A 21,978-nucleotide genomic window follows, 5' to 3' on the forward strand; every position below is an offset into this window, starting at 1 on the left:
TTAGTGTATGCTAGGGCTTTCTAAATGGCTCTGTAATCACTCTCTATTGTATGGAATAAGTATAAAGACCATTGGAGTGGTCAAAAGATGTTTCACTCTCGCATATGTACCTACAAAAACTTTTCTTTCCCAGGAGCTTTTCTGTTGAAGGCAGCTTAGAGACTCCTTGCTGATCATCTGTCCATGCTTTTTTTAGCATAATGTATAAGGTTGGATATTGTCTATGAAGTGGAAATTTGCGGAGCAAATCTCCAAGGAATTTTATCTTGCCCACCACACACATGCAGTATTCGTCTCTGTATATACTGTGCAGATTTTGGAGAGGAAGGAGATACGAACAACTGGTTCTTTCTCATTCTTTCCCAAATTCATGTGGTATGAATTACAAGCATTACAGCAAACTGTTTTCCATTCTTTCCAACAGCTTTCTGTGCTATTTATGTTTTGCAAAAATTTTCCTGAATGTCTACTGTAAAAAAAAAATGGATGTTGCAATGCATCTGTAGAGTTCTATCCCCTGGAATTCCTTTTATGAAAATTTGTAAAGTGACCCTGGTGGTCAGTGAAAAAAATGCTTGGTCTGCAGTATTTGAGTATTTTGGCAGTATTGGAGCTTTGCAAAATGCACTTTTTTCAAGTTTGTGCCTTTGAATGATCACAGAATGATACTTCCTTAGCGCAGTGTCAGCCTACACGTGGACATAATTTATCAATAATGCATCACCTTACTGTGTTGCTCTCATACTACCATTGTTCATATATGGAACTGAGGCAGTGTGGTGGCTATCCTTTCTGCTTAAAGCCTGTGTTACAGCAGTACACTATTGTGACTGAAGTAAAACACTCTTATGTACATTTAAATGACTTTGTGGACATCACATTAGTAAGTTATGCCATCAGTGAAATGCATGACATACATGGAATATACTACAAGTACAGGGAGCCACCAAATTGTACAGCAGTGGATAAAGTGGCAAAAAATACCACTACCAAGAGTGACAGCAGTGAATAATTTGTGGACATGGTATTAAGAATGCCCGAGGAAATTAGCGGAGTGTACAGATGAGCTGGATTAACTTGTGCCACAAGGATAGTATACCTCATAAAGAATGTTATTAGTACTGTGTATAAAAGTGATTCAGTGGTTTTCACAATTAACACAGTATTGGTGCTGTTTATAAAAGTGATTCAGCGGTTTTCACAATTAACACAGTACTGGTGCTGTTTATAAAAGTGATTGAGTGGTTTTCGCACTTAACACACTTGCTGAGTATGAGGATAACCAGTTTCTCTTCCCAAGATCAGCACAGTGTTCAAATGCATCAGAAACAACAGACATAGAAGCTGCCCCATGCTCAGTAAGATGCACGGAACTGAGTTTCAAGGCAAAAAAACAGCCTGTGCCCATAGTTGCCCAGGAAGGAACAGAATCAGGTTCAGAAGAGCTTGTGCAAGTCAGATGCAAAAAAGCGTACTTGAAATAATCAATCCTTTGATAAAGAATTGAAGTGCCAAATTTCAGACAGCAAGATCTTTAGCTTTGTTGGTTGATGCTAGAGGATATTTTGTTGAAGAGAAAGGTCTTCATAATGGAGAACAGTATATGTGGAGGAAGATGACTTTATGTGATTTCCAGTGTGAAGAATGGATGTGACTTTCCACATTTCCAAAAATAACATGCTAGCAGTTATACTTAGTGGACACAGATTGTGATACTTAGCAGTTGTTACCCACTATGATGAAGACAGAATGGCCACATGTGTGCAGCAACATTCAAGTAAATAGTGGTAGTGTCTAACATACCTGAAGTATAACTCCAGACAGCATCCATATTATCCAGTTTTGAATATGCAACAGCTAACCCTGGGATGAACTGCTTCCCAACATTAGTACCCAGAAGGTTTATTTTAGATATTAAAGAACTGGTACGTGAAATAACCGAAGAGGGTTTGTCCACCAGGTATCACATTCTCCTGAGTTTCAGTTGGGAATCAAACCCTGACAACACTAACATTCAAACAAATGCTAGAGATCTGTGACACTTTCCAGGAGATGAACTCTGGACATGGCTGCTAGTGGACCAGTGAAATGGTTTGTTCAGTGCTTTGTACTTGGAAGGCCAAAGAGTTTTGGGGCTTTCCTGTCAAAAGTTACAGCAGATACTACTTGATCCCCCCAACACACACACGGAGTTTGAGGCACATGATCCTGTAACTCTTGATCTGCCCAGGACACAAAATAAAATGGAAACCTGGCACCATTTTTAAGGTCAAGACTTCCTTGTAGATGTCTGTGTCTGAGAAGGCTCTTTGCCATGGTGCAGTAAAATCAGGACAAACAGGATTTTGACAGAAAACACACTGTGGAAAGCCTACATCACCTGTTAATAGAACCACACAAACAGGACAGCATCAGATGACATTCATTGTCGGTACCAATATGGGGCGCTACCCCTGTGCAGTCAGACATAACCACATCTTATAATGGCTACTGCCAGTGATGTTTCTCAACAAATAAACATAAACATATACTTTTCACCACTATTGCTGTAAACACAAACACTATCATGTAAATACACAACACATCTTGTCTTCATATTTATGTCCAGATTGAATGCTGCATTGCTGCTCCAGGGCTGAAGGAGTCATGCCTGTATGCATTGCATTGGATTACTGTGCTTGTATCCTTCCATGCAAGCGGATGGGGAAAAAAAACATTCTGATGTATATCAATACCAAGAAAAGGTGTATATGAAGTCCTGTGCCCAGAAGTGTAAGACTAAAAAAGTGCTTTGTAAAGCTCTAATACCGTCTCTTATTTTTATAGTCTTATGGTGTAAGTTATCCTTGCAAAATATACAAATAGTACAACATGCATCAGTGTACATTAGATGCTTAGTTTCAAGTATCTATTTAAACATTTTATTGTAAATAAATCCAAATACTGATGTTTTTCATCTTTCAACTTTGTTTTCTGACATCTGTGTTGGATAAGTGCATTAGTGAGTGACTTCAAAATTCACTGGGCTTCATTATCTAATCTACGTTTTGTTAATATTTTAAGATTTACGTATTTGTTTTATTCTATGAAATTAACAAGGACCTGCACTTTTTGTAAATGTATTGCAGCTTGAGTCCCCTCTTTAAAAATGTTAGCTGGACATTTTTGTACCATAGCATGCCCAGCTGATCATGGATTCTTTCAGCATGGCACTTTATTTTTCCTGTCAGGTACACTGACCAGTCTATGAGCTTCCTTGCTGAAGTTGTTATTAAGCAGTTAAATGCCCCATGTTTTGCACATTTGTTCCTCAACATGAGAGCTAGATGTTCATCGTGCATACAGCTGCAGTCATAACAGATGGGTCCTCGGTCGGCCGAATTCCAAAGTCTAGGTACGGCGTCGGTTGTCGTCGCTTCTTCCCTGAAGTCAGTGCGACAGGGGTATAAAAGAACCAGCCGACGCCATTTTCTTCAGTCTTTTTTGCCGCGCGGTGCCCGAAGCAGAAGCAGTTCGCAAGTGCCGGTCGGCCAGCTCCTGAGATTACAAAAAATTTGGAACCGAAGTCTTCTTAAAAGCTAAGTACCCGTTGGAAACTTTTCTTGCCTCAGACCGATGTCAGACAAAGTTAATAATTGTATTTCTTGTGGGAAGCAAATACCGCATAAGGATTTCCATTCCCTCTGTATACCTTGTTTAGGCCCAGACCACGACGTCTCGGTCTGTCGCTTTTGTGCTACATTCAACAAACGCACTATTAAGCGTCGGGCGGAGTTCGCCCAGCATTATTTTGGGAAAGCATTTAACTATACTATGTCGTCGGATACTCCAACTCCAGTTTTGTCTAAAAAACGTAAAGACAAGGCCCGACACTCGAGGTCCGCGGCCTCTACCGACACCACGCCAAAGCCGACTACACGTGGTCCGGTTCTCAGCGAGGCGCCTATGCAGCCCCTGATTACCGACGACACATCTTTGGTGGTGTCTCCTGTACCCGAGGTCGCAGGCTCCTCGGCCCACACCCTGACTACAGATACCGAAGCCACGCTTTGCATTGAAACACAGAATGTGGACAGGTCCACCTCCACTCAAGGTGTCTTCAGACCTTCCTCTTCTTTCTCCATCAAGGCTTTCACCAAGTCTAAAGCTACCATGCACCCTAAGAGACCAGCTACACAGGGCCCATCTCCAGGCCCCATGCCTAAGAAACAGATGCTTAAAATGGCTGAGGATTTAATTACTCTAATCAGAGGTTCTCAGCCACCTCCGGACAAAAGACCCAGAGTGGAGGTAGATTCCCCCTCCTCTGATCAGGGCTCCATTATTTCAGAGCACTCTGATTATCAGGAACAGTCTTACTCTCCTTTTGAGGACTCTGATGCAGAGGAATCTATTCCTTCTGTATCCCCCCCCTGAGGATTACTCATTTGGTGAAACTCTGCATACCTTAAGGGAACACTTCCACTGGGAAGGCCAGGATTATTCAGATTCCAAGAAAAGGCTCAGGGAATTTCTTTTGTTACCCCAGCACAGGCCTCTGGCTATACCTCCTGTCCTGGACATCCTAGATGATGTTTACTCGGAGGCCTGCCTTAACCCGGACTCTCTCTCTCCAGCTCCAGTTAAGCCTGACAGGTACTACAGGGTTCCTGACTCACACCAATTTCTATACAAAAGCCATGCTGCTGACCTAGAAACCATCTCACAGGGGCCCAAGGGAGTTAAGGCCTCCATTGCCAAAAATCCATTGCCTTCCGAGAGAGATTCCAGATCCTTAGAAAGGTGGGGAAAAAAGGTATATACCTCTGCTACCTTATCCATGAGGGCCTTAAACTGTCAGTTTCATATGCTAAAATATCAACAGTTTCTGTTATCTCAATTGAAAAGTAAAATGTCACAACCTGAACAACCAGACATGAAGGAGTTGCAGGATTTGATGCATAGTGCAGAACAAGTGGGTAAACATACCTTACAATGTGGTTTTGATGCTCTAGAGGCCTCCTGTAGAGCTGCTGTTACAGGCTCAGTCATACGTAGGCATGCTTGGCTCAAGGAACAAGCCTTGCCTGATCATGTCAAAGCTAAATTACTAGATGCCCCTCTTCAAAAGGATGTACTATTTGGGGCAAATGCTGAGGAAGTATTACGGAAAATGGAGGAAAAGGCTAAATCAATTCAAACTGTGTGAGAATTTCTGCAGGTTCAACCCCCACGTTTTAGTAGAAATTGGCCTTCCAAAAACTGGTCCTTTCCTGCCACAGACAGACCCCAAAGAGGCAGATACAGGCACCCGAGGGGCAGAGGACAAACACAAGGCTCGTACAGAGGCAGACAATGGCAAGCTCCTACACAAAGAGGTGGTGAGGACAACTCGCAATCTTTCAGAAAGCAAAACCAATGACTTTCCCCTTTGCATGCCAACCAGGTCTCAAATGGCAGCACCCTTAGGAGGAAAGCTGGCACTATTCTCAAAAAAATTGGCATATTGTCACAAAGGACAAATGGATCCTGAACATTATAAACAGAGGCTACAAATTCCATTTTCATACCCTTCCAAAAATGAAAGGCATGCCAAACCTGCCACACAATCAAAGGGCAAAGGCACAAAAGCAAATTTCAGATCTTATAAACATGAAAGCTATTCAAGAGGTACCTACACACGAACAAGGCCAAGGTTTTTATTCCAGGCTATTTCTGGTGCCAAGGAAGGGCAAAGATTGGAGACCTATTTTGGATCTTTCCATCCTAAACACATTCCTACTCATACCAAAATTCAAGATGCTCACTCTACAGCAACTTCTTCCCATGCTGGGCAAGGAGTCTTGGCTGGTAACATTGGACCTCAAGGAGGCATACCTGCATGTCCCAATCAGACAAAATTGCAGAAGATACCTCAGATTTCTTGCAGGTTCAATACATTATCAATTCTCTGCATTGCCCTTTGGTTTATCTACTTCGCCCAGAGTATTCACGAAATGCCTGGCATCGGTAATTGCCTACTGCAGACTTCAAGGGATACAAATATACCCTTATTTGGACGACTGCCTGATCCAAGCGGACAGCAAGCACATTCTTCTGAAACATCTGGCTTATGTAATAATGTTGTTAAACTCTCTAGGATACACAGTCAACTAAGAGAAATCAAGACTAATACCCTCTCGGAAGATAATTTTCCTGGGTGCCAATTTGGACACAAACACCCAGATGGCCTACCTCATGCCAGAGAAGCAGGGGCAACTAATTCAATATTTCAGAACACTGGCAAATTGCACCAGGCTGACTGCAAGGAAAATCCTGCAGGGTCTGAGATTCATGGCATCTTGCATCTTACTAATCCCATGTGCAAAGCTGCATATGAGAAAACTACAATGGTACCTAAAAAACATATGGTCTCAACACAGCCACAGTTTGGAAACAATGATACCACTAATTCCATGTCTGCAAAAGGAATTTCTGTGGTGGGCTCAAGCATGCCAAACAAACACAGGTCTTCCATTCAGCAAGCCTCAAGCAAATCAAGTTATCACAACAGACGCCTCGGACTACGCTTGGGGGGCGCACATGACAGACCGGTGCATTCAGGGCAAATGGACCCAAAAAGAAAAGCACCTTCACATCAATCAAAAAGAAATGCTAGCAGTGATAAATGCTATTACAGCCTTCAAGGACCTTCTACAACCAGGTCAGCTATTGATAAGAACAGACAACACCACAGTTATGTGGTACATAAACAAGCAGGGAGGAACACATTCTTATCCCCTATGCAGACTGGCCATGTCACTTTGGAACATGGCCATGGACTTACAAATGGAGCTACAAGCACAGTACTTGCCAGGCAAGGAAAACACGCTGGCAGACAACCTAAGCAGGAATATGACAGATCCACACGAATGGAAGTTGCATCCAAAAGTTTTTACAGAAATAATCCAAGAATGGGGAAGGACAGACATAGATCTCTTTGCCTCCCGCAAAAATCATCAATTGACAAAATTCTGCTCAAGGATCTTCCATCCAAAGGCCTGGAGAGTGGACGCTCTCTCTTTCAGTTGGACATCAATGACAGTTTATGCCTTCCCACCTCTTCCTCTGCTGCCCAAAGTCCTATTGAAGACCAGAGCAGATAGACCAAAGATGATCCTCATTGCTCCGGACTGGCCAAGGCCACACTGGTATCCACTATTAAGGAGCCTGACGCATTCCCCACCATGGACCCTGCCTCTAATGCCTCTTCTTCTGACTCGGCACAGCTTCAAAACTCTTCACAGTCAGCTGAAGACACTCAATCTAGCCGCATGGAAGATTCCTTAGCATCACAGCAGGCCCTGCTCTCCAAGGAGGTGCAGGATGTCATTTTGGAGGCCAGAAGGCCATCAACTAGAAAAGCTTACTCTGCAAAATGGAAACGTTTTTGTGTTTGGAATGAGAAAAAGGGCCAGTGCCCTGGAAAACTGAATTTACCTCAAATACTACAATATTTGACCGAACTGCTAAGCAGTGGACTTTCGTTCTCCTCCATCAAAATCCATGCCTCAGCCATTTCTGCAGAATACAACACTGATCCACCTTTATTCTCTCACCCTCTATTAAGACAGTTCCTCAGAGGGGCTAAGAATTTAAGACCTCCAAGAAAACAACCAATACCTGCTTGGGATCTTAATTTCATTCTGGATAAACTGACTTTGCCCCCCAGCTGCCTCATCAGATTTACAATATTTGTCCTGGAAAACAGCTTTCCTTCTGGCTATCACTTCAGCTCGTAGAGTTTCAGAGCTACAGGCTCTTATGGCTGTCCAGCCTTTCATCATCTTCCATCAGGACAGAGTTTCATTACGTACCAACCCGTCCTTTATGCCTAAAGTGGTATCCAGGGTAGCTTTAAATCAGGCCATACATTTACCTACTTTTTATCCTAATCCTCAAAACAAAGGGGAGAGATTACTGCATTCTTTGGACATCCACAGACAACTGCGTTATTATTTGGACAGAACAAAGCCTTTCAGAAAATCAGAACAGCTTTTGTGGCCTATGTAGGAGCTCAAGGAAAGTCAATATCCAAACGGACAATCTCAAAATGGATAGCCCACTGCATACGCTTTTGCTATTCCTTTCATGGCAAAACTGTACCTACAGGCATTAGAACTCATTCCACCAGGGCCACAGCCACCTCTGCAGCCTTCCTCAGAGGAGTTCCTACCAAGGATATTTTAGAAGCAGCCACTTGGAGTTCTGTGCATACCTTCTCTAAGCACTACAACCTACCATTATACTCCAAGTCTAGAGCAGGCTTTGCCACTGCAGTCTTGCAGGGCATTTTGGCTCCTCCTAGCTCCACCTAGTGCCTACCACCCCTTTCTTAGCTTTGGGATTCTACCCATCTGTTATGACTGCAGCTGTATGCACAATGAACATAGTACAGTTTTGTACCTACCATAAATGTAGATGTTCGAGTGCTAATACAGCTGCAGTCCAGGTTTCCCTCCCACCTTCCCCTCTAGGGGTATTCTTTTATGGTGTATTTGCTTGCAACTACTGTTTTTTGATTATATTGCATTGCATTATTACATTATTTTATGTATTGCCTTCCTTCTGGGGGCACCTGACATCTGGGGCAAGAAAGACTGAAGAAAATGGCGTCGGCTGGTTCTTTTATACCCCTGTCGCACTGACGTCAGGGAAGAAGCGACGACAACCGACGCCGGACCTAGACTTTGGAATTCGGCCGACCGAGGACCCGCCTGACGGCAGGAGAACCCATCTGTTATGACTGCAGCTGTATTAGCACTCGAACATCTACGTTTATGGTAGGTACAAAACTGTACTTTTTCTTTATTTTGGAGATGGAAGGATGAGAGCTATACCTGAAGAACTCCTGGATAAATAATTTCTAGTTGCCAGTGTGTGGTATGCCTAACCTAACCATTCAAGTTTTACCATTGCTGCCTGGAGGTCTGGTCAAATAATTAAATGTTGATTGGTTGGGAGTAAGAGAAGTGTTAATCTGCAGTTGGTTCTTAGATGCAGGAAGAGGAAGTGAGCAAGAGCAAAGGTAGATTCTTTGTTCTTGTCACACAATGTATTTCCAGGGTATAGTAGTTGGTGAGTGTTTCGTTGCTTCTCCATCAGGTTTCATCTTACATTCTGAAGTAGAATCTTGGATAGTTCTGAATACCAGATCATGTGATCTGATTTGTTGCTGTCATCATGTGTTCTTTCAGTCTGGCTATCCAATAGTGTTAAAGTTTATATGTGACTGAAGGCAAAACACATCAAGAGAGTTTCCGTAATAAACATAAATTCAATAAGATGCAACACATAATTTTCACTGAGAGTACAAAGCTTTCATAATGAGACAAGATTTCTGCAGTGATGTTTGATTAATGTGCCTACTTCATTAGTGAACTGTCTGGTCCAAAGTTAAAGGCCATTTTATTACTTTGTTGTGCAAAATTCAGACTTTTTTAAAGTCATAAAAGAAGACTGTAGGCAAAGGCTTTACCAGCTAAGCCAGGTTTTTAGCAATACTTAATTCACATAAATCTGAGCTTCCTTGTACAGAGTGAAATCCCTGCACCAGTGTGTCCACTTATGTAGTATGGAGTTTTTTTTCCCCTGGGCTTCCATTGAAATGGGTTTTGCTAGGTTGACCTTTCCCAGTAAACCAAGTCAAAGAAACAAATATAGCAAGAAAGATCACATTGTTGTCAAGTATAGCAACACTGGGTTATTTATTTAAGATGCACCACCCTGGATGTGCAGTCGCAAATGCACCTACCCATCCCATCTCATGAAAAAACTGCCTGACTGACAGCCAGGAGAGTTTGCCCATGATAGCACTGTTTATGCATTTCATTAATAGCATGTACAGACAGTTATAACATAAATACATAAAAATCACATAAAAGTGAACATGTACTTATCAATATCAATGAAACACAACGTGAATGCTTCTTGTACATGTGTTCTGGTTGAGTATAAATCATTATGCGGCTTTTAAGAAAGTGAACAGAGCATCTCAGACATAACTTTCTGCATGAAATAAATAATGTGCAATAACTTAATAGCATGTACTGACTCTGACATTACTTTCTGTATTTGAAACTGAATAATTTTGCACCAATAAATTCATGTTTTTTTATGAAAAAAGTGTCTGTTCTTCTATTCTCATGTTGCAGTATTCATAACCTTGGGGAGTTGCTGCCTGCAGCTGGCCTGTATACCAAAGTCTTTCAATCATGGGTATGTGTGACACAGAACGCAGGGGCCATAAACTGACATCGGCTATAACTGTGACGTCTGCACGTACCCAACTCAGAATTTTTCTGCTGCAGTGAGAATCAGACGTCCATCCGCCAGTTCAGAATTATGGAGTTTGCTCGTCATTGTCCATCTGATTTCAGTGAGCGTTCTCTGGCTGTCCACCCTGAAATAAGTACCCTTGTGGGAATTTCTTTGCTTATTTACTTTTTGTCAGACGTGCAGGTCTTCTACTAAGGGAAAGTGTTTGTGATAGGCAACACAAGCAGTGTTTATTTTGTCTGGGGTAGGCTCACGATTAAAAGGCCTGCAGATCTGTCAATCCTTTGTTCCAAAAACCCTAAGAAGCCATCTATCTGCTTTAAAACTTTATTTAGAAAACCAGCACCTCTGACTTTTGACGTCTGGAAATGGAAAGTGGAGGAGGCCATTTCGACGAGCCACCTAGGAAAAAGGGCAAGGAAATTAGGCCTGATGCCTTGGCTGCGCCTCAGTTACCTGGTGTTATCCTCAAGGTGGATCTCAGCCCAGGATCGCTCTGAACACCGAGTACTGCGCAGCAACCAGGAACTGAATCGGAAGCTGGCTCTGCAAATAACCAGAGTATGTCTGCTGAGGTTTTTCAACCATCACACCCTGATAGTGAGGGCGAACCACGGCTCATTGTTTCAGATGGCCCTGCTTCTACTACAGTCTTGGCAACCACTCTAACGTAGGCTCCTAGACCCACTTATGCTCCCTCCTGTCCTTTAAAAAGGAAACAGAAGCAGACGCACACTTCAAAAGACCCTCCTCCTCCCTGGGAGACTTTTTCCCAAACCCTGTTCAAGGCTTTTCACGCTCTTCAGAACCAGATCCCACAGGCAGGCCTACCCGTTGCCCCTTAGGAACTCCGTGAGGAGGAGTCTTCCTCTTCAGATGATTCCTTAACTTATTGCTCTCAGTTGGATTCACCCAAAGACTTTGTTACCCAAGAAGAAGAAGAATCTCTCACTCCTGATTCCCCTGGAGAAGATTATTCCTTTGGGGATGCCATTTCCCCGCTCAGACAACATTTCAAATGGGAACCATCAGATGTCTCTGAGACAAAAAGAGATACTTTGAGCTCTTGCAGATGGAGCAGCCCTCACCATCTGCAGATGTTCTTCGTGTTTCACTGTTGCAGTCATTACATTTGGGTAATCTGCTGGCAGGTTGCCCTCAGTCGGCCTGATTAACAAAGTCTTGGATCCTGCGTCGGTTGCTTTCCCTTCTTCCATGACGTCAGGGGTATAAAACTTGCAGCCGACGCCATTACATCAGTCTTTCTTGCCGCGCGGTGCCCGAAGCAGAAGCAGTTCATAAGTGCCGGTCAGCCGACTCCTGAAATTTTCGTTTTCGAGTTTCAGAACCAAAGTCTTCAACTAAAAGCTAAGTCCCATTGGGGAAACTTTTTCTTGCTCCTTACCGATGTCAGTAAAAGTTAATAATTGTATTACTTGTGGGAAGCAAATACCTCATAAGTATTTTCATTTGTACTGTATTCCTTGCCTAGGCCCTGACCACGACGTACCTTGCTGTCGGTTTTGTGCTTTATTTAATCAGCATGCTATCCGTCGCTGGTACATTTTTGCTTCTAAATATTTTGGTTCTCGGTTTAATTATCCAGAAATGACGTCAGTTAGCCATCTGACTACCTGAATACCGAAAAAATGCAAAGAAAAAGACAGAGACAGGCCGTTGAGGTCCAAAACTGCTGACGACGCTTCTAAGCCAGTTGCTAGTTCGCCGGTACTCAGTGAGGCACTTTCGCAGTCCCTGATACCAGCTACTTCTGATTCGCAGGCCTCTACTGAGACCCATTCAGAGTCCGGTATGCCACGAGATGCTTCACCTATGGAAACCGTGGATGTCTCTACCTTGGATGGGTCCGGAGCTGCTGTGCAGGCACTGGCTTCTGAGGGTATGTTCAGGCCTACAGACTTGCATATTAAACCGACTCCACCTTCAATACTAAGGCGTAAATCTCAATCTATGTCTAAAAAACTGACAGCCAGGCCACATGTGCAGGCCCCTGTGCCTAAAAAACAAATGATCAAAATGGCTGAAGATTTAATTACTCTAATCAGAGGTAGTCAACCCCCCCCCCCTTCTAAGAGGCCTAGGGCTGAACTTGACTATGAATCATCCGAACAGGACTCTAAACACCTTTCTGGACATTCCAAAATTCAAGATGCTGACTCTTCACCAGTTACTTCCTATGCTAGGCAAGGATGCCTGGCTGGCAACTCTAGATTTAAAAGAGGCTTACCTGCATATCCCAATCATGGAATCTTGCAGAAGATACCTATGCTTCAAAGCAGGATACTTGCATTATCAGTTCTCTGCACTGCCCTTTGGCTTGTCTACTGTGCCCAGGGTATTCACAAAGTGCCTGGCTCCAGTAATTGCATTTTGCAGGCAAAGAAATATTCAAATATATCCATACCTGGACGATTGCCTAATTCAGGCAGAAAACCAGGCCATTCTTCTAAAACATCTGGCATTTGTAAAAAGGGTTCTAACTTGTCTAGGGTACACCATAAACGAAAAGAAATCACAACTGGTACCCTCAAAAAATTACATTCCTACGTGTAAGCTTGAATACAACTGCCCAGTTGGCTTTCCTTACACCAGAAAAGCAAATTCATTTGGTGGCTTACTTCAAACAGGTGGCCACAAAAACCCTACTATCTGCAAGACAAACACTGCAAGCCTTGGGGTTCATGGCCTCCTGCATTCTTCTAATTCCATATGCAAGACTGCATATGAGGAAACTTCAGTGGTACTTAAAAAGTTTATGGCGTCAACATTGTCACAGCCTGGAAACAATGATTCCGATCATACCTTGCCTACGCCTAGAGTTCCTATGGTGGGCAGAGGCCTGCCACCAAAACAAGGGACTGCCATTCACACCACCCCCGCCGCCCAAACCCTAACTAAAGACACATCAGACTATGCATGGGGGGGCTCATCTGGCAGGGAAATGCATTCAGGGCAAATGGAGCCCAAATCAAATGCACCTTCATATCAATCAAAAAGAAATGCTAGCTGTACAGGATGCACTGACAACCTTCAAGGACTACCTTCAACCAAGACAACTAATGGTAAAGACGGACAGCACCACAGTTATGTGGTACATAAACAAGCAGGGGGGTACACATTCCTACCCCTTCTGCAGACTAGCCATGACATTGTGGAACACGGTCTTGAGCTACCAAGTAGAACTGCAAGCTCAATTCCTGCCAGAAAAGCTGAATATTCTGCCAGACGAACTAAGCAGAAATCTCATTGACCCACATGAATGGAAACTGGAACCATGGATTTTCAACATCTTGACACGCAAATGGGGGAGCCCAGACATGGATCTTTTTGCCTCACCCTAGAACTACCAGTTGGACAAATTTTGCACAAGAACACCTCACAAAAAAAGACTGGAAAGTGGATGCTCTGTCCTTCAGCTGGAAAAACCTATCAATCTATGCCTTTTCCCCTCTGCCTCTGCTCTCCAAAGTTCTATTAAAATTCAAACCGGACAAACCAAACATGATTTTGATTGCTCCAGACTGGCCTCGCCAACACTGGTACCCACTCCTGCGCAGTGTCACAAATTTCTCCATGGCACCTGCCTCAGACACCTTCCTTACTGTCTCAGCAGGAGAACGAAATTCTGCACCCTCAGCGCCAAACATTGAATCTTGCAGCTTGGCTAATCATTTAAATTCCCCCTTAGCACCCCTCAGCAAACCTGTAATGGATGTCATTTTGGAGGCGAGAAGACCTAGTACTAGAAAATCTTATGCTGTCAAATGGAAAAAGATTCTGTGCCTGGAATCAATCTCAAGGGGTGAGCACAGCAGCACCCAATTTACCTCAGATTTTGCAATACTTAACTGAGATGCTTCACAAGGGCCTGTCGTTTTCTTCCATAAAAATCCATGCCTCAGCCATTTCAGCTCATTACAACACAGAACCTCCCCTCTTCTCTCATTCTCTGCTAAAGCAGTATCTCAGAGGGGCCAAAAACTTGAGACCACCCAGGAGAGCTCCAACCCCTGCCTGGGACGTTAACTTTGTATTGGAGAAACTCACTCCACCTCCTTTCGAGCCAGATGCTACTGCAGACTTAAAATTCTTTCCTGGAAAACTGCCTTCCTTTTAGCAATCACTTCAGCTAGAAGGATATCTGAATTACAGGCCCTTATGGCAGTGGAGCCTTTCATCATCTTTCATGTGGACATGGTGTCTCTCAGGACAAATGCATTCTTCATGCCCAAGGTGATATCCAGTGTGGATCTTAATCAATCCATTCATATGCCAACTTTCTTTCCCAATCCACAGAACAAGGGGGAGTGGATTCTGCATTCATTGGATGTACACAGACAACTTAGATTCTACTTGGACAGGACTAAATCTCGAAGAAAATCTGAACAACTGCTGGTAGCATTTGCTGCAGGGCAGAGGGGAAGGCTATTTCAAAACAAACCATTTCTAAATGGATAAGCCATTGCATTAATTTCTGCTATAAGCACCATGGAAAACCTATCCCCCAGGGGATCAGATCTCCTTCCACCAGGGCTGCATCTACTTCTACAGCCTTTCTCAGAGGTGTTTCTACCAGGGATATTCTCAAAGCTGCTACCTGGAGTTCAGTTCTTACTTTCACCAAGCATGATCACTTACCAATTTTCTCTAATTCCAGAGCTGGCTTTGCCACTGCTGTCTTGCAGGGCCTTATAGCTGGTTCTAATGCTGTGTAAATCCATCCTCCCAACCATAGCTTTGGGAATCTACCCAAATGTAATGACTGCAACAGTGAAACACGAAGAACATAGTACCGTTTTGTACACCTACCATAAATGTAGATGTTCGAGTGTATTCACTGTTGCAGTCCTGGTTACCCTCCCTCCAGCCCCCTGTTTTTCTCTTACTATACCTCTACTTTCCTTTACTATGCTTAAAAGCCTTTTTGGTGTATTTGCTTTTGTTTGGAGGTATATTTTTGTGTCTTTAATTGCATATATATATATATATATATATATATATATTGCTCCCCATTTTGGGGGCACCTGACATCTGGGGCAAGAAAAACTGATGTAATGGCATTGGCTGCATGTTTTATACCCCTTATGACCTGACGTCATTGAAGAAGGGACAGTAACTGACCCAGGACCCAAGACTTTGTTAATCAGGCTGAGGGCAACCTGCCAGCAGATTACCCAAATGTAATGACTGCAGCAGTGAATACACTCTAACATCTACATTTATGATAAGTGTACATAACTGTACTCCCCCCCCCTTTCTTCCTGCATTTCAGAATGCCTTCTCTGCTGCCTCATAAAGCCCACAGTCACAGCCTCCTGGCTTTTAAGAGACCAGACAGATTTTTTTTTAAAGTGCCCACTCAGGAGCAGTACCTTTTCAAAAATCCTCCAGCAGATCCTGAGGTTATTACAGTGTCACCAGGTAAGTCTTCTAGGCAACCTCCTTCTTCCCTTTTCCCTACAGATAAGGACAGTAAACTTATGGACAGGTCGGGAGGAAAGTTTACACTTCTTCCACTGTGGCCATTAATTATCAGAAACATATGGCAAGGTTTGCCTTAGATTCCTTGACCAAGGCCCGCAATCTTCTGTCAGAGGTTCCAGAATCTCCTGTTAAGACTCAAGTACTTTTCTGTCCACGGTCTCTCAAGTGACCAGACACTCCACCAAGTGCAGCTATGATGTTGTAGAAGGTTCTTCTAAGTCATTTGCTTCTGCTTCTGTGTTAAGGAAATTTTCATGGCTGAGACTTCAGCCCTTACCTTTGGATGTTCAAGCTTAGTTGCCAGATGCACCTTTGGACAACAAAGCCCTATTTGGAGTTGCCTCTGCAGAGCTACTTAAGTCTCTACAGGAAATAGGTAAAGACTTATAAAATTGAAAACATCTACTATTCTCACCTGTTCCCAGATTTCATAGAAATTACCCTCAAAAACCTAGCTTTGTCAAGAGACAGTCCTCTCATCCCTCTGCTACTCAGTCCAGGGGGTGCAGACATACCAGAAAACAATCTGCTCCAAGGTCTTCAACCACCTCCACTCCATCTTCTTTTCGGAGGCAGCCAGACACAGGCAGAGCTCCTCCACTGCGACTCACCTCCCTTAACCAGCTCCACCCCCTATTCCTACGTCTTACCCTATCCCTACCCTCCTGGCAGAAAATTACTTCAGACAAGTGGGTGCTTTCCATCATCGAGAGGGTGGATACTTTGACCTGGTGGGCTACCCCTCCCTTACAGGGGATACCACAACCCCCTCAAAATCAGCTCACACTACTCCCACCTATTCTCAGCCAACTTCTGTCTCAGGGTACTATAGAACCAGTACCAGAGGATCAGTTAGCCAAGGGATTTTAGTAAAGGAAGTTTGCAAAGGGATTTTAGTCAAGGATGTTTCTGGTCCCAAGAAAAGATGGTCCTTGGAGACCCATCCTCAACTTATCCCATCTCAATCTCTTCCTCAAAGTGCCTATCTTCAAAATGCTAACTTTACAGCACCTCGTTCCCCTCATACCTCAGCAAGGCTTCATGGTCTCTCTGGATCTGAAGGATGCTTACCTACATATCCCCATCTTCCCCCCTTACAGAAGATATTTACATTTCTTTGTGGGTTCTTCTCATTTTCATTTTTCTGCCTTTCCCTTTGGCCTCTCCACTGCGTTGAGTCTTCACAAAGTGCCTAGCCCCAGCCCTTGCACACTGCAGACTGCAGGCCATACACATTTATCCCTACTTGGACAACCTTTATATTTTGCACCAGGATCCACTCATCCTCTTCCAACACTTGGACATGGTGTGCAGGTTCCTACAAAGTCTAGGCTTCACACTACCTGGCCTAAAGTCTCAAATGATTCTGTCCCAAGACCTTGTCTTCCTGGGGTGCAGGATCAGGACAGACTTGATGACAGTCTTTGTATCAGCACTGAAAATAGTGTCTTTCTCATTTCCTCCACTCCCTGCTACCTCTAGCATCCATCACAGCAAAGGAATTTCTCAGGATACTAGGATACATGGCTTCCTTGATTCCCATGATCTCTCTTGCCAAAATGCACATGAGGAAGTTTCACTAGGTCTTGAGAAATTCTTGGAGCCAAAACACTCATCCCCTAGAAACAAAACTACCCCTTCTCCCATGCTTAAAGAAGGAACTCTCATGGTGGATTGCCACCATTTCCCTGAATTAAGGGGTACCACTGCAGGTCCCCCCACCCAAACAGCATCTATACACAGATGCATCAGATTTAGGTTGGGGAGCCATCCTTCACCATGCCAACAACCAGCACAAAGTTCAGGGGAAGTGGTCTATTCAGGAAAGGAAGAACCACATCATCCTGAGAGAGCTAAAGGCCCTATCCTTGGGCATGCAGGCCATTCAACAGATCCTTCTGCCAGGCACCCTGCAGGTCATTAACAGACAACATGACTGTCCTGTGGTACATAAACAAGTAAGGAGGAAAAAGTATTACCCCCCTCTGCAGTCTGGCAGTAAAGAGTTGGTCCGTGGCAGCAAATCTTCAAATTCACTTGCAGGCAGTCTGCATCCCATCAGAAGAAGAGGATAGCAGACGCCCTGAGCAGAACCTTATCACCCTCCCACAAATGAATGCTCCACAGGGAGGTATTTATGGATCTAATTCACAGGTGGGATATTCCTCAGGCAGATCTGTTTGCCTTCTCCCAGAAGAAACAGATGCCTCTCTTCTGCTCAAGGCTTCCTCATCCACAGGCTTGGAAAGTGGATGCCTTCTCCCTTCATGGGAGGGAATGTTCTTTTATGCCTTCCCTCCATTTCTTCTGATTCACAAAGTCCTCCTGAAAATACAGAAGGACAAACCAAAAATCCCGCTAGTGACTTCCTTCTGGCCAAGACAGCATTGGTTTCCCCTTCTCAACCTTTTAGCCCAGGGCAATCACCACAGGTTACCTCACCACTTTGACCTACTCACACAAAACAGGGGATCCCTGATTCACCCCCCACCTACTCGGTCTCAAATGGACAATGTGGGTGATAGAGTTCTGATCCCCTTTAGGCACCTGTACTCAGGGGAAGTACTCACTGTACTGCAGGAGGCCAGGAAACCAAGTACCAGGAGAAATTACTTATCAAAGTGGAAAAGATTCTCCCAATGGTGCCCAAGAAACAACAGGTCCCTTTTCTAGTTTCTGTTCCACTGGTCCTTTCATACCTGTGTGAGTTACTACATTCAGGGTTGACCTACTCTTCAGTAAAAGTACACCTATCTGCCATTTTTGCTTGCCTTCCCTTGACTCCTCCCTTGGCTTTCAGACTGGAAGTCAAGCTGTTTCTGAAAGGGGTCCTCCATATACGACCTCCCCATAAGCCTATTCCCCTCCTTGGGACCTCAGCTTTGTGCTGTAAAAGCTTTCATTGGTACCTTTTGAGCCAGCCCACTCCTCCCTTAAATTCTGCACATGGAAAACCAGTTTTATTACTGGCCCTTACTTCTGTTGAGAGGGTCTTTGAGATCCAAGCCCTTATGGCTTCTCCTCCCTACCTTATTTTTCTTAAAGATGGGGTTTGTGTCAGAACTAACCCTTCTTTCATGCCTAAAGTAGTCAACAAAATTTCCTTAAACCAGACCATTAATCTACCTGTGTTTTACCCACAACCACAGAACTCCTCGGAAAGGGCCTTGCATTCCCTGGATGTTCACAGGCAACTGGGGTTCTACCTAGATCAGTCTGACCAACTTTTTGTCGCATTCCATCTTAGAGCCCTTGGCAAAGCAGTATCTAAACACACCATTGCCTCTTAGATTTCTAAGGCAATAGCCTTTTGCTACTCTTTTCATGGAAAGCAACTAACTTCACCTGTCAAGGCCCATTCCACTAGAGCAGCTTCCTCTTCAGCAGCTTTTTTCAAGGGAATTGATTACGCCTCTATCCTAGAGCTGCAACTTGGTCCTCTGTGCACACCTTTACCAAACATTACAAATTGGACCTGATCTCCAGGGCTAGAGCAGGGTTTGCTAGGTCTGTCCTGCAGGGCCTCATTGACTGTGGTCCCCTTCCTACCTCCCATGCATAAGGTTATGAATACTGCAACATGAGAATAGAAGGAGACAGAATAGTTGTGTAAGAACTTACCATAACCGTAGATGTCCTTCTCTTCCAGGTTGTAGTATTCATTCCCACACACTGCCTCCCTCTTTTCCTTTCTTGATTAGCCATTTTCATAGCACTGCTGGGGTGTGCCTGGGATATCGAAGCTTCAGTTCTTTCCTACTGCTCCTGGGATCTCTTTCCCTTTTTGCGTCAGCCAATTTCTGAGTTGGGTATGTGCAGACATCACAGTTATAGCCAACGTCGGTTTATGGCCCCTGCGTTGTACGTCGCACGTACCCCTGATCGAAAGACATTGGTTTACTGGCCAGATGTCCGGTGCTGTAGGTGGCAACTCCCCAAGTTATGAATACTGCAACATGGAAGAGAAGGACATCTATGGTTCTGGTAAGTTCTTACACAACTATTCTTTTTTTCTCTTATTCTACTGTTTTTTTTTTCTTAATTGATTAGTTACTGCATAATAGACTCTGCGATCAAACTTGTTAAATTCATGGTTTTATGAAAAAAGTGTTTCTTGCTTTTATCTACTTGGGCTGACCTGTCCTTTTATTAAAAATAAATAAATATATTTTCCTTACTTTGGCAGTGGCCACCATCAATCATCGAAGATGCCCGAACCTGTGTCAAAAGGCTAGGGTGGTGCATCTTTGATAAATAACCCAACATTGTTTCAGTACATTAGAAGTATAGGAACACACACATTGCTGCAGACTGATGTGTTTTAAGTGCAAAGCAAATAGTGCAGGATCTTAACAGGACAAGTATGTTTAGCATAGAAAAATATTGCAACATCCAGCTTTCCCAATGTTTTAATGCAGATATTGTGAAATCTTCATTTATTTATTTGTTGACCGGGAAAGTCAGACTGGGACAGGAGTCCATTTGCAGTGGAGGCCCAGGGAGAAAAGCTCCATAAACACGTTATGATTACACAGTATTTTACAAGAATTTACAGAAATTACAGTACAATATAACAAAATGAGAAGCAGACTAATAAATTGCGGGAAGATACAATATCAGAGAGAAAGAGTAATATATATATATATATATATATATATATATATATACATACATACACACACATTTTTTTGTAAATATTGAAATAGATTGAAAGTTAAGAAAAGATCACTAGAGGGGTAGTGTTAGGTTGAAAGAATTAATAAAGGGGAAGAAAAGTCAGTAATGGGATAGTTTTACAGGGATGAGGGATTAGAATGATAGTTAAGGTTAGTGAGCTTTATAGTAAGAACAGAGTTGTTTAAAGTAACTTATAGATCAAAAAGAGTTTCTTACTGGTTTTGATGGGTAAAGATTGGGGTAAGCTAGAGGAAGGCTGAAGGAGAGTAGGGTGTTTATCTATTTGGATAGATGCAGGGGCAGATTTAGATCTAGTTTAGTGTGAGTTTAAAATTGTTGAAGCAGCTAATGGTGTTTATGCTAGTTGGAAGTGAGTTCCATAGTCTAGCAACAGTGTATGAATAACGGCAGTGTCTGGCTGCTTTGTTTGGTACATGAACAGATATGAGTTGTTTATTTTCAGTGCAAAGGGTTCTGGTGGGGCTGTAGGGTCTTAAAAATGTTCTTAAGGGCAGAACAGTTTGGATGGTAGACAATTTTATGTGCTATGGACAGTTGAATGAGGTTAAGGTGATGTGGAAGTTCTAGCCAGTTTAATTCTTTGAGCTACCTGTGGAAAATGTGGTGATTTTATGGTAGCAGGACTGGAGCTTATTTTGTAGAGATGAGTGCAGGTTAGTAAAATTGGGGGCACCATATAACAGGGAGGAGAGCAAGTTAGCATTAGTGACAGCTGTTTTGGTGGAGCTGTCCATGAAATGTTAGTCTGTATAGGGCATCTAGGGTGTATATCACATGGTCGAAAGCTAATAATAGCGAATGACCACAACTTCGAAAACACCGGAACTCGAAGTTACAGTTGTGGGGGGCTGCACCCCCCCACACTCCCCCGCTAAATATATATACCAACTCCAAGATCGCACTATAGTGAAGAAAGGACAAATACCCCTATCTACATTGTAGTGTGACCCCACAATAACAACTTTGAGTTCCGTTGCTTTCAAAGTTGTGGTCGTTCGCTATTATTAGCTTTCGACCATGTGATATAGACCCAGGCTCCTAATTTGCAGTAAAATGTTGAAACACTGGAGACAGACCACCACGACTGGTAAAAATTGTGTTTAATAGTCAAGGACAAGCGCTTTCGCATACATGAAGCACGCTTCTTCAGATCCATAAAAACTACATTTTGCAGATGCTGTATATATACTAAAAGTGTTTTAACTAATAAAACAATCAAGCGATTAGTTAATCAAGCTGTGTAGTCATTACCCAATTAGTAGACTGATTTAGTATGCAAAAAACATTTCTTAAAACTAACATGGCAGTTGCTTGCATTGCAAACATATTGAAACCATTTTATGGCTTATAAAACATCATATGGCCCATATGAGTAACAATATATAAAACATCATTTAAAACCATGTAAATTCATTTGCACACTGCCTTTGCTATGGCTGTAAATCTGGCCAATACACTTAATAATAATTATTCCATCTC

Source organism: Protopterus annectens, chromosome 15.part0 (genome assembly GCF_019279795.1).
Source record: "Protopterus annectens isolate FY-2018-M chromosome 15.part0, PAN1.0, whole genome shotgun sequence".
Taxonomy (NCBI): Eukaryota; Metazoa; Chordata; order Ceratodontiformes; family Protopteridae; genus Protopterus; species Protopterus annectens.